We start from the raw sequence: 14,217 nt of genomic DNA, 5'->3' as shown, positions 1-14,217 counted from the left end.
TGGCCACATACTTCGTTGTGTATGCTTTTAAGCGTACCTCTAGCCACATTAGCTGTGGCGGCTTCGTCACTCATTTGGCAAAGCACTGGCCACACCTCTTGTCCGCGCAGGTGGCTCAGGCTATGACTATCACACATAGGTTGATCCGGTAGGTAGGGCCACAAAAGTCTCGATGAAGTTTGCTCACGAGGTGTTACCGGACATGGTCCGAGTGATTTGGTCACTTGATGAAGGTCGTACAGAGTGGTACCCAGGGCAGCCACTACCGATAGAGGCGGATGAGGAGGCGAGGCTGATGGTGATGGTGAGGGTGATGGGGGAGCGGGCGAGGGTGACGGGGGTGAGGGAGGCGAAGGAGGTAGAGGTGGGGGAGAGGGGGCAGGTCATGCTGCGGTCGACAGATCGTAGATAGGTATGGAGGATGTATAGGTTGATCGCCCGTACGAGCGACAAGGCGTGAGACCACGTGTGATAGCTCCACCAGGGGTGGAGGAGAGATTGGCTCAGGTCGAGTCGGATGTAGCTGTTGTACGGGTGGGCGTATCCCATATAGATGTAGACGCATCTCGTATGTAAAGCGACTATATAGTGGATGGTGGAGACGATTATTGCTATGCATTCTAGCGTGCCCCTACCTCCATGAGCTGGCGCTGCACCACCACCACCATCGTCGTAGCTGCTTATTGTATTTTGGTTTTGTTGTTTTAGATTTGAAATACGGTAAATGTTTATCTTTTGTTGTTTTATATGTAAAACATTGTAAATATTAATCTTATGTTTACATTTTATCTTGTTTGTTTGAAAATTGTTATCGTATTGTTTATCCTATGCACATGTTTTGTTTTTAATATATGTCCTAATTATTAAAAACTCTTAGTATTACAAACTCGTAACATAATCCGATATATATAATTAATACGACAAATACTATCGTAACATAGACATTTCACATAATAAAGTCGAAAATTATTCAACGCTGGTAGTAGTTTTAATTGCACTATCTAAACAATTAATAAAACTTATTAGACGGTTTTTCCGTTTTACAAAAAAATAATATTTAATTATATATGGGTCGTATAACATTATACGGATCATATACACATGTTAAACACCCAAAATCTGATAAAAACCTCACAAAATATAAAACATCAGGCTGTATAACATTATATTGGTCGTATACAATTGTATACGAGTCGTATAATGTTATACGGCTCATATACATGTAAAAAAACTTAAAAAAACATTCCAGTGCATTTATTTCTGTGTACCACATTCTATACGGGCCGTATAACCTTATATGACCTGACTACATGTAGGTAGGGCTGCAAACGAACCGAACGATTCGTGTTCATTTGTTAAGAAATATAAGTGTTCACGAACGGTTCATGAACGCTTACCGAACATGATTTTATGTTTATGTTTGTTTGTTAAGGAAATGAACTTGTTCGTGTTCGTTTGTATTTGTTTGTTAATTTTAGGCAACGAATGAAAACGAACGATGATGAACACAAATGAGCACAAACTGTTCAAATGGTAACAAACGAATACAAATAAATGTTCATGAACAAAATATGTAATACATTGACACTTATTAAATATTTTCCTTGTTGGAATTTTGAAGTATTTAAATAAAATATAAAAGTTAAAAACACTAATGAACTATCAAACACAAACGAACACGTTACCGAACGTTCACGAACATAAATGAACGAACACACCATCTGTTCATGTTTTCTCATTTAACTAAACGAACGAAATTTCTTGTTTGTGTTCGTTTGTTTAATAAACGAACGAACACAAACGAACTTCCTGCCAAATGGTTCACGAACTGTTTGGTTCGTTTGCAGCCCTAAATGTAGGGATGTGTAAATAAGATAATAGGGATGTGGGAATAGAAAATGCCCATTTATATTTTAATGTTATAAAGAAAATTATTTTGTATGGTAATTGACAAGAAAATAACTATTTTTTATATTTATTTATGTTATATAAGTTTTTACTTTTAGTGACATAAAAATATGTAATATTATGTCACCTATCTTTTTTTATCTTTATTATATAACTAAAACGTTTTGAAATGAGTGTTTTCAACTGTTAAATTTTGCTTTTATAGTTTTAAAATACTAGTGGTTTCTATATTTTTTATCATTATAAGTTAACCTTGCTAATTTTATATTTTTACATAATTTTATATCGACCATCTATAACTTTCTTTCTATCATTTGAGAAAAGACCAGTGGTGTTGGTAAGTTAGATAAAGTTTAAGATAGTAGAAGGTTGGGGGTTCAATCCCCATAGTGTGAAAGTTTAGTCATTAAAAAAAATCTAAAACTTACTTTCTTGTATATTGAGATCTACCATTTTGTGTGCTTATTTTCTTTTAAAAGTGCTTTTGATTTGTAGATTGCAAAATTGCTTTAGATTTGTAGATTGCAGCACACTTGGTAGATATACTTAGCTTTTAAAAGGATATCAGAGGTTCAAACATGGATGGGAGGAATGACCTTGCTTGGTCGTCCCGGGTCGGGTAAACCATCATTAAATAAAGAGTATAATAATAAAGATACGAAAGATATTCCCAAGCAAATAGAATGTTGGTGTAATCTTCGAAAAGATAGGAGATGCGGCTAACCGACTCTTCGATTTAAGGGGAAACCCTAATTCGCCAGAAGCTATAAATAGAGGATGAAATCATAAGGTACTGGCATTCAATCTCTCTTTCGTAAACACTTATTCTCCCATCTATGAGTACTTATCCTCACGTTGGAGGGTGGTTACAGGAATAACCCCATTCATGTAACGAGTCCTAACGGTGTTCTGTTTTTTTGCAGATTAATGTTTAGGCCATCTACGATCGGATCATCTGACATAGTGACGTATAACCAGGTAACGATTATACATTAGCGCCATCCGTGGGACTAGATACTGAGAATCCGTTACCATGATGAATGGTTCGAACATTACTTCTAAAGTAACTAACGTCGTTCCGGCTCCTAGCGGCCAAGAAGGTGCGGTTTTAACAAATGTGACTACATCAGTTTCTTCTCTGGCGATTACGAGGTCTTTGAGTAAGGAATTTGATGCTGAGATGTCAGCAGGGTATGATTGTGGGTCCATCAGCACAGCGGTCACGGGAGCGGGCTCCTTAACTCAAAGTACAGGGCTGACTCAACCTCTGACTACATCCACAACCACGGTGGCTACTCTACCAGTTTCACACAGCGTAGTCTCAAACACTAGCTTGCCGATGTTTATGCCAGCCCTAGGTCCAAGGGATTACTATTATCAACCATCTCAGCCTATCTACACATCTGTTGTCGGGACAACGGCTCAAGTCTATGCACCAGCAGACAACTTTCAGTTTCCACCATTATATTCAGTGGCTTTAACCGCGACGATGTCCACTCCGCCTCATCAGTCGATAATGATGTCGCGGGTTGTACAACATGCTCCCATAACACCCGGGAATCAAGCATATGACCCGCCCTATTATTACATGCCACCTTATAGTTACATGCCACCACAGATGTACAGTTTTGGAAGTCCATATGAAAGGAGCCAATCAACGCAGTGGGGGTATCAATACACACACAACTCTCGTTTTGGTATGGGAGCACAGGTACATATCCCACACCAGACAACACAGTCACAACTATGACCCCCGCGGGAAACACTTCTAACACAAGACAACAGCTTGTTCACCCTCAAACTGGGCCGTTACCAGCGGCGTCAGCGGTGATCCCTCCAGCCACTCAGGGTCCACCTGTGGGGATTCTAATGGACCTGGAGGATGACGCGTTAACCAGACCATACAAACTGGCTGAAACCACGTTTAGATCAAAGTTTCACTAGGAAGAACAAGCCTCACAGCAGTCTGGATCTCCCGTGAGGTGATGGTTGGCTTCTTGTTAAGAAGCTGCAATCAAGGAAAAACCAAAGATGCCACCAATGGTGGGCAAGTACGACGGTACTAGTGACCCGGACGATCATATCAACCTTTTCCGAAGTGCAGGGGAGGTGGCCTTATGTCCAATGCCTTTATGGTGTAAAATGGTTGTTCAGATCTTGGTAGGCGCTGCCCGAGTTTGGTGGGACAGTTTGCCGATCGGAGGGATTTATAGTTTTGACGAATTAGTGCTATAGTTCTCACAGCAATTCAGTCAGCAACGAAGGCATACCAAAGACCGAAACGATGTACTACATATACGTCGATGAGATAACGAGATGGTGGAAATTTTTTTTGACCAGGTTCAACAAGGAAAGCATAGCAATACCAGGACCTGGCATGTGGAGCTTTCTTGTAAGGAGAGAATGACGATTAGCTCCTCAGAAAATCACATGACAGAAAAGGGGTCCCAGACACCATAGAGGAAATCATGAGAATCTCCAAAGTTTATGTGTGATAGGAAAATTCAATAGTAGCAAGTCATGCGGCGAACAAAAAGAAAGAATCTTACAAGGGGTATGATGATACAGACTGTCGTGGAGGAAAAATCAAAAGTCAAAGTGGAAGGTTTCTGAGAGGCAGTAACACTGAGTCCCAAGGGAGATATGATAGACCGCGAGGTATGCCGGGGAGAACTGAGGCCTTTCTAAATCGGGCAAAGTCAGACTTTCCCATACCACGCAAAACGCTGGCTGAAATCTTGGCTTCAGAGAACCTTAAGCTTAATCCACCAAAGCCTTTAAAGGACTCGTCCGTAAAAGTTTCTTCCAAATATTACGAGTACCATAAGGGGCGCGGTCACGATACCAATGACTACCATCAATTGAAAATGCAAATCAAATATCACGTTAAGTCAGGTAAGTTAGCACATCTGGTTAAGGACATTAAGCAAGGTCCTTTGCCTGTTAAAGACGAGGATGGCAAGTCGGGAAGAAAACAACGTGTCCTGAATATGGTATACAGGGAAGACGGACGGGGAAATAAATGGGGCATCGAAATTCTGGAGCCATGGATGTTGGTCGATATGTAGATGGAGCCGCGACAGCGGGATACTTACCTTAGTGTGGATCCCCTCATCATCACCACTGCGGTGGGCTATTACAACATGAGGAGAATCTTGGTGGATACTGGAAACTCGGAAGACGTCATTTATGAACACTGTTACAACCAGATGCAAAAAGAGGATAGAGCTCTCTTGAAGCCAATCCACGCTCCCATTAAAGGGTTCACGGGAGAGAAGGTGGATCCGATTGGGCAAATAACGTTTCTAGTTACTTTCGGCAAAGCACCATACAAAAGAGCTATCGTTATCCATTCCTCGTGGTCCAGGCGGAGAACCACTACAATGTCATTATTGGGCGATATACCTTGGTTAAGTTGGATGCGGTGGTCTCCACGGCACGGGGACCCATGAAGTTCCCAACTCCAATGGGGGTCGCCACGGTATGTCTCGACCACATAGGCGAAATTATAAATGCAAAAAGATGTAGACATTGATGAATACCCTGATCAAATGGTCACTATTGTTGACACTCTATCCCGGAAAACAAGGTATAGCCTCAAAACACTGCTCTGTGACAACATGGACGTTTTTTCTTTCGAGTATAGCGACATGACTGGCATACCCCGGGATAGGGCGAAACATCGTTTGTCCACGTTACCAGGAGTTAAATCCATAGCTCAGAGGAAGCGAAGCATGGCACCTGACAGAAAGTAGGCGATTGTGAAAGAAGTATGGGAGCTAACTAAAGCGGGGATACTTCAAGAAACACGCTACCACACTTGGGTAACAAACCCAGTCATGGTAAAGAAAAAGGATGGTACATGGAGAATGTGTGTCGGTTACAAATATTAAAACAAGGCATGCCCTAAGGACGCGTACCCGTTACTAGATATTGACTTCAAAGTTGATTCGTTGGTCCCGTTCCGCTTCAAGTGTGTACAAGATGCGTATAAGGGATATCACTAGATCCAGATGGCGGAGGATGGCGAAGAGAAAACAACTTTTTATACCAACATTGGGATCTACTGTTACACGAAAATGCCCTTTGGATTGCGAAACACGGGGGCAACCTACCAATGGCTTACGGACAGGGCTTTCGCCAATCAGATTGGGCAGAACTTAGAAGTGTACATAGATGACCTGGTGATCAAAAGCAAGGAAGAAAAAAAAATCATGTTGCGGGATATTGAAGAAACGTTCCAAACACTATGGGAATACAACATCAAGCTCAACCCAAAAAAGTGTTCTTTCGGCGTTGAGGAGTGCAAATTCTTAAGGGTGATCGTTACACGCGATGGTTTCAAAGCAAACCCGGAAAAGGTTATGGCAAGCACTGTCGTAACTTCTCCAAAAGCGCTCAAAGAGGCCAAGACGCTTAACGGGAGGTTGGTAGCAATCGGCAGATTCTTAGCCAAACACGCCGAACGATCCTTACCCTTTATAAAAACGTTGAAAGACTGTTTAAACAAAAGCAGTTTTTGGTGGATGGCGGAAGCAGAAGATGCGTTGCAGGAAATGAAGCGTTTCTTGGCCCATTTACCCACGCTAACTGCCCCAAAGCCCGAGGAAACTTTGAAAATGTACTTGTCTGTGGCTCATTACGCTCTTATTGAATTTCCAATATGAGATATCATTCGCTCTTTTCTTGACAATCCCGAGCCCATATCACGCACTCCTCAGCAAGATTTGAGGTTACCCGTGTCAATTCCTGCTCAGCTTTTTGCTTCTCCGCCAACAGGCGGGACTCCCTAACTTGAATCAATGACGTTTTATCTCTGCAATCCTCTTAACCCCGAATACAGCATCCGTCAAAGTAGCATCCAACAATTGGCTACAATCCTGACCGTATACATATGCAAATTCCGCAGGGGGGAGGCATGATCCACCCAATGACTAACCACATAGGGATATATCAGGCGGGTAGATTCAGCAATTTTCCACCGTGGTTTGTAGGGTTTGTTAGGCATGCGGGGATCGCAAGCTATGGTAGGCAAGTACAACCCCTCAATGGTGTTACCTTCATCGTGCATCCCGCTGCTTGATCCTGCCACTTCATCAAAACTAACATCCCTGTCACTGGAAAGCTCCAAGGAAGATGTTGGTATACCTGCAGATACAACATTGGTACTTGGGACCGTCGCCACGACGGCTCCCTTTTGACACGACGCCGAGGGTGCATTGGATGGCAAACTAAGCACTTCTGCGGTAGTAGCAGCGGGGGCCATCGTGGTGTTAACAGTCCTGACTTTGGTAAAAAGTGGGGTAGTAATTTCAACAGTAGCAATAGGAGTTCTAGAGCTAACACCCACCGGCCCACCCGCCATCTCGCCTGCCTCATCAACGCTTGGTGACGTTCCAGGAATAGGACCTGCAGAAAGTGTTATAGGAATAAGGCGCAAGTAAAATACAGAAGGCGGGTGGGAAAGTCTGAGTAACTTACCAAGACCTGCTAGCACGACACGCCTTTTGGCGTCAAACTGCGCTAGCAGAGGAGTGGTTTTCATTCTCTTTAACGACGGCTCCGGGACTGTAGTTGTCGTAGCGACCATTGAACCCGTGACCGGTACATTGGCTACCCTAGTAGCCACTAGTGACGTTGCGATGATGATACCTTTGGAAGGTTGACCTTTGGAGCTGCTCTCCCCTCCAGCCTTTTGGATGCGAATAGTTTTCTTGGGGCCAATCATAAATGTCTCACTTTCACCTATCGTCCCAATCGTGTGGAAACCTTGGAGCACTGCATCGAGATGAAAGTTGGACACTAGGAAATTCCCCACATGCACTCGTAAGATGTTTTCTTCCCCAGGTTGAAGCGGGCGATCGACAGTCAGAATAGATGAAGACTTCTCCGAGTACAAGAATTCCACCAAGGCGTAGGGGACTGCAAAAGATTTTTTGTTATGCACCTTAAAATAAAAGGGGGAAATTCAAAGCGTGTAGACAACTTACTTCCATCAGTGGTCTTGAAAGCTGGATAGGTTTGAATGTTACGCCAACACAGGCTCATCCCAACCAACGCAAGTGCGCCTTCGGGAATAACCATACACTCGGAAGGGTGAGCGGTCAATGCCTTGAACAGTGCGTTTTCTTGATATTCCTCCTTGGGCGGCCCAACATCTTTCACCTTTTCTTTCGACACCATAGTTTCCAGTGCGTCTCCCCAGGAATGACGTCAACATCAATAAAGAAGATTTTTTTCTTCCAATCTTTATCTCGACAGCTCGAGGGTACCAACCGCAGACATGCCTCGTCGGTGCTCTGGCGATCGAAGGTAAAAAATGGTGCTTTCCAAGCTAAGTGTACAAAGCACGAAATACCAAAGGCTCCGGTAGAAACCCCAAACTCAAGGAGGCGTATTTGAAATGGCGAAGTTTAGCAAGGCAAAGTGGGTGCATTTGTGATATATGCATAGCATACTCATCAAGCATTTGTTTACAGAACTTGGTGAATGGAAGCCAGAAGTCGTAGAACTTAAAGAAGTCTGCAAATAGAGTAATCTGGCCATTTCGTAGGGGAAAGGCAATGTCTTTCTCTGAAGGCATTACGGGGTGCCATTCCGACGTAATACAATAGGTCTGCAGCAAAGAATCGAATGATGTTTTGTTCCATTTGAAGTATAGGGCATCATCACAAGGGGATTGATTGGAGGTTTTTGGTGCCATCGAAGAATGAGGAAGAATAGAAGCGACGGTTAAAATTTTTGGGGAAAAGTTTTCATATCATAGGGTTACACCCGTATTTATACTGTCCAGTCCACTTTTTCGAAATTTAAAAGTTGGAGCCTAAATTGACACGTGCATACACATGCACTCGTGTGCAGGTCCTGTCATATGACAGCTAGCACTGCCAATCGACCCCTCAGGTGTATACTGTCAGGGTTTTTTTTTTCTCCATTTTTTGGTTTGTTTTTTATTCTTTATTTTTTACTTTTTATTTTTTGGTGGGTTGTCATTTTCTTAAGTCCGACCCCATGCACACTCCCATAGCATCAGACTGGGGGGAGATGTGGAGGAATGACCCAGCTCAGTCATCCCGGGTCGGGTAAACCATCATGAAATAAGGAGTATTAATAATAAAGATACGAAAGATATTCCCATGCAAATAGAATGTTGGTGCAATCTCCGAAAAGATAGGAGATGCGGCTAACCGACTCTTCGATTTAAGGGGAAACCTTAATTCGCTAGAAGCTATAAATAGAGGATGAAATCATAAGGTAATGGCATTCACTCTCTCTTTCATAAACACTTATTCTCCCACCTACGAGTACTTATTCTCATGCCGGAGAGTGGTTACAGGAATAACCTCATTTCTGTAACGAGTCCTAACGGTGTTCTGTTTTGTAGATTAACGTTCAGGCCATCTACGACCGAATCATTTGACATAGTGACGTATAACCAGGTAACGTTTTTACAATGGACAAAGAGAGTATTTAAGAATTATTAGTGTGTAACATTTTCCCCTTAAAAATATATAGATTGCAAAAGATGACATAAAATTTATCTATGCAATTCATTACTATAACTATAGAGGTAAAATTTTATCTCACATGATATTATACAAATAAAGAAATAATAAGTCTGAATGTTAATTACATGGATAGTATTTGGTATTCTTCATCTTATTGTTGAGTTTTTTTTGTAAATTAGTGGTAGTGGAAAAACTATTTACTAAAATGGTGTTTTTTGACAAAATAGTGTTCTTTGTTTATTTTGTATTTATCCTTTCTTTTAAATCAAAATATTAAACTTTTTTGTATATTTCAATTAAATTAATCAAGTTACCAAAATAGTGTTCTTTGTTTATTTTGTATTTATCTTTTCTTTTAAATAAAAATATTAAACTTTTTTGTATATTTCCATTAAATTAATCAAGTATATATTTTTTATTTTTTATTCTTTAATGATTTATATTTTTTCAGTCAATCTAGTATTCTTTTTATTTCCTTGATTTTCCGATCATCTCTTTATATTTTTTAGCAATAATTCTATTTCTAATTAACATTAACTCTTTAAATAAATGAAACATCAATGAACCATAAGATTGTTTGTGTTTTTGAACACATGTTTTGTGAGTTAGTGGAAAAAAATATTTACAAACATAGGTATTTTTTATTTCTTTGTTTTTATTGATATGTTATTCTTATAACCAAATAGATGATTCAGATTTACATCGGTTCTTCAAAGTGTCTCAACTCGGTTCGATAAATTTACCTTCGATTCTTGTTGTTCTGTTCCGCCATCGAGGTTTTTGGTTATTCTATTCTTGTTGTCTTTGGATTAACCACTGTCAAAACACATGGATCTAAAAACGAACTCTTATTTAACCACTAAAAATTCAAATCAGAGAAATAACAAGAACTGCAACAACTCTCAAATAATTCTCACAAGCAGATCATCATCACGGTGATCTGCAACACTCAAACACAATGAATCTGATGTAAATGAGATATGAACACAAGATCTTAACACGCAACAGACCTAGCAGGGTGAAACCTTAAATGAGGAAGAAAGAGAGTGACAACAAAGTTGAGAACAAAATGAATAAACTCATCTATTAGATGAGTTTATTTATATTGAACTTGAACCCGCCTTATCCGGAGCTAACCCGAACTAACTCCAACCGTAGGATTAGATTCTCATTATCTTCATCTCTTTATCTCCAGCCAGCCATATGATCAGCTAATATCTTCTTTCACCACAGCTTAGTCCACCAGCCCATATCTTTAGCCCAACACAAGCAGTCCACTTTTGCAGCAGTAGCCCAAGCCCTGTATACATGTAAAAAACAGAAAACATAACAATAAACATGTGTAAGTATTTAATGTGTAAGTATTTAATAATAAAAGTGTGAAAATATTATTTGTATATAATATATACAAATATATCAAGTATAATGTATAAAATATTTAATGCTATTTTCAACATCCCCTAACTTTTATCGTTAAAAACACCATGCAAATGCAACCAATCACACACTTTATTATGCTGAGAAATAAGCAGCCCTTTTGCAAAAACATCCGCTACTTGGTTAACCATTTCAATACCAAAAGTTTTAACACAACCTTTCAGTATTTGTCCCCTTAAAAAAAAACAAATCCAATTCCAAATGTTTTGTTTTTATCATGGAATACTAGATTTGCAGCAATTGACAAAGCTGCTGAATTATCACAAAACAATGAGACCGATACATTTACCTTAACTCCTAACTTACTAAGTAAATTAATTAACCACATAATTTCGCATGTCGCAGTGCACATCGCATGATACTCAGCTTCTGCTGTGGATCACGATACCGTTGCCTGCTTTTTTACTTTTCCAAGCGACCAAAGACTCCCCTAAGAAAACATGATAACATGTAACGGACTTCCTATTAACCAAACATTCACCCCAATCGGAATCCGCATATGCAGTTAAGTTCATACTAGAACTTTTACCAAAAATATACCCTTACCAGGCGCACCTTTAAGATATCTCATCACTCTAGTGGGTTTATACATGAACTAACTCAAAACATGTACAGAATAGGCTATATCAGGCGTCGTATGCGACAAGTAAATTAATCTACCCACTAACCTTCGATAACCCGTAACATTTATCAAGTTTTCATTTTCTTTTTCACATAATGCACAAACAACAAAATTTGGTTCTATAGGATTTTGCATAGGTTTACATCCACTCATCCAATAATCTGCTAAAAGATCCAAACAGTATTTTCTTTGGGACAAACACAACCCACCATTTATTTTTAACACTTCAATACTTAAAAATATTTTAGAGAGCCTAAATCTTTGATCAAAAACTTGGTTTGTACAAACTTTTTCACATTTTCAATCTCAATTTCACTATTACCTGTAATGACAATGTCATCCACATAAACAAGTAATACAATAAACACAAAGCCATTAGTTGTAACAAATAATGAATAATCACATTTACTTTGGATAAAGCCTAACTCGATCAAAACACTAATCAATTTGACATTCCACATTCTAGGAGCTTGCTTCAAGCAAAACAATGATTTGTTCAATTTACACACTCTTGTATCATCTTTTGAAAAATACCCTTCAGGTAATTTCATATATCTTCAAGAAGATAACCTATAAAAAAGTGTTATTTATATCCAAATGATAAACAAGCCAGTTATTATAAACAACCATAACTAAAACACATCTAACAATAACCATTTTAACTACAGGTGAAAAAGTTTGATCAAAATCAACCCCTTCCTTTTGACTAAACTCTTTAGCAACAAGTCGGGCCTTATATCTTTCAATTTCACCTGATGACTTGTACTTGTTTTTAAAAACCCACTTACAACTTATAGGTTTTCTACCGGGTGATAATTCTACAATATCCCATGTTTTATTCCTATTTAAAGCTTCAATCTCATTATTCATAGCGTTAATCCATTTAGGATCATTACAAGCTTCATAAAAATGTCTGGTTTCAACAGACTTATTTAACATAGAAGTAAAACAAAAATTTTCTGTGGATAAGTGTGAATAATTGACTACTTATTCAAGACCATACTTGACCTTCCCCTCAACTACAAAATTATCAAACTTTTTTGGCAAAATAGAAAATTAGTAGACCTTCTTACTGAAGGACCAGTTGTTTGAGGTAATATTCTACCCTCAGACAGGTTTTCATGTTCATTTTCTAACACTTCATGCTCAGCCCTATCATGACATAGTTATGTTCTACTGGATTGCTGAGTACCTATATCACCTACAATATTCTCAGACTCCCTAATAGATTCTTGAGAACTAGATGAATGACTAACAGCCCTATCAACAATAGCCTCAGACACTTTATCAGATTGCTAGGGCTCATGAATGTTAGAATCTATATGATCAACCCCGTTTTCTTCATTGAGATTACCCAAACACTCATCATATTCAGAATTATTTTGTTCATACAAATCAAAGAAGTTAGATGTATTTAAACGATTAGAGTTTTCCTCAGAAATCACATTTTTAGAAGGAAAAATTGATTCGTAAAATCTTACATCTCTAGAAAAAATAACACTTTGTTTTTCTAGATTCCACAATTTATAACCCTTTTTTTCGTTCGAATAGCCAATCAAAACACATTTATCTGCATGGATACTAAACTTATCACTTTTATTTAAGATATTATTAAAACAAAGACAACCAAAAACCCTAAGGTGAGACAAAGAGGGCATAGAACCGTGAACCATTTCATACGGGGGATCTACCAACAAGCACAGATGATGGAGTCATGTTTATCAAATATGCAACAGTCAGAATACACTCAGACCAAAACCGTAAATGTAAATTGCTTTGAAAAAGAAAAGCTATGGCTACATTAAGTAAATGTCTATGCTTTTTCTCAGCAATGCCATTTTGCTAAGGGGTATAAGCACAAGTAGTTTGATGTATAATACCATTTCTGTTTGTAAACTCTTTAAACTAATTATTAACAAACTTAGTACCATTATCACTTCTAAGTATCTTAATAGGTTTCTCAAACTGAGTTTTAATCAGATTAACAAAATGTTTAATATTTTCAAAAACCTCATCTTTATATCTCATTAAGTAAATCCAAACAGATCTAGTGTAATCATCAACAACTGTAAGGAAGTATCTATACATCTCTTTACTTTTAACCCTATAAGTACCCCAAACATCTAAATGAAAAAGTTCACCTAATTGCCTTGTTTTATGGTCACTTAGAGGGAAAGGTTCCCTGTGTTGCTTAGACTTATGACAGGTTACACATGGAACATGTTTATTCACTCTTCCTAAATTAAGATTTCTCTAACAACATTCAAAACAACCTCGAAAGGATGACCCAACCTATCATGCCAAAGACCTGTACTATTTAGACTATTATAGCTCATACAAGCAAAAAAGACTCACCACAGAAATATAACACATCATGTTGATTACCAATCACCAGGATTTTCTTTGTTAACGAATCTTGAAGATAATAAGTTGTTTCATCAAATGAGACTATTATTTTACTATCTTTAGCTAACTTATGCATACAAATTAAATTAACATAGTAATTGGGAACAACAAACACATCATATAAAGTGACTTTATCATTCAATTTTATATCCCCAACTGCTGTTACAATTGCACTATGGCCATTAGGATGATTAACCTTAATATTATAATCAGAAATATCTAATTTGTTTATCATTCCTTTATCACTCATAATCATATGTTAGTTGGCACAAGAGTCACAGATCCAACCCATATCCTTCAAGGAATTAGTTTGATTTGTGAAACAATACACAGAAT

Source organism: Helianthus annuus, chromosome 4 (genome assembly GCF_002127325.2).
Source record: "Helianthus annuus cultivar XRQ/B chromosome 4, HanXRQr2.0-SUNRISE, whole genome shotgun sequence".
In the NCBI taxonomy this organism is placed as follows: domain Eukaryota; kingdom Viridiplantae; phylum Streptophyta; class Magnoliopsida; order Asterales; family Asteraceae; genus Helianthus; species Helianthus annuus.
Note: the sequence above shows the minus strand (reverse complement) of the source record.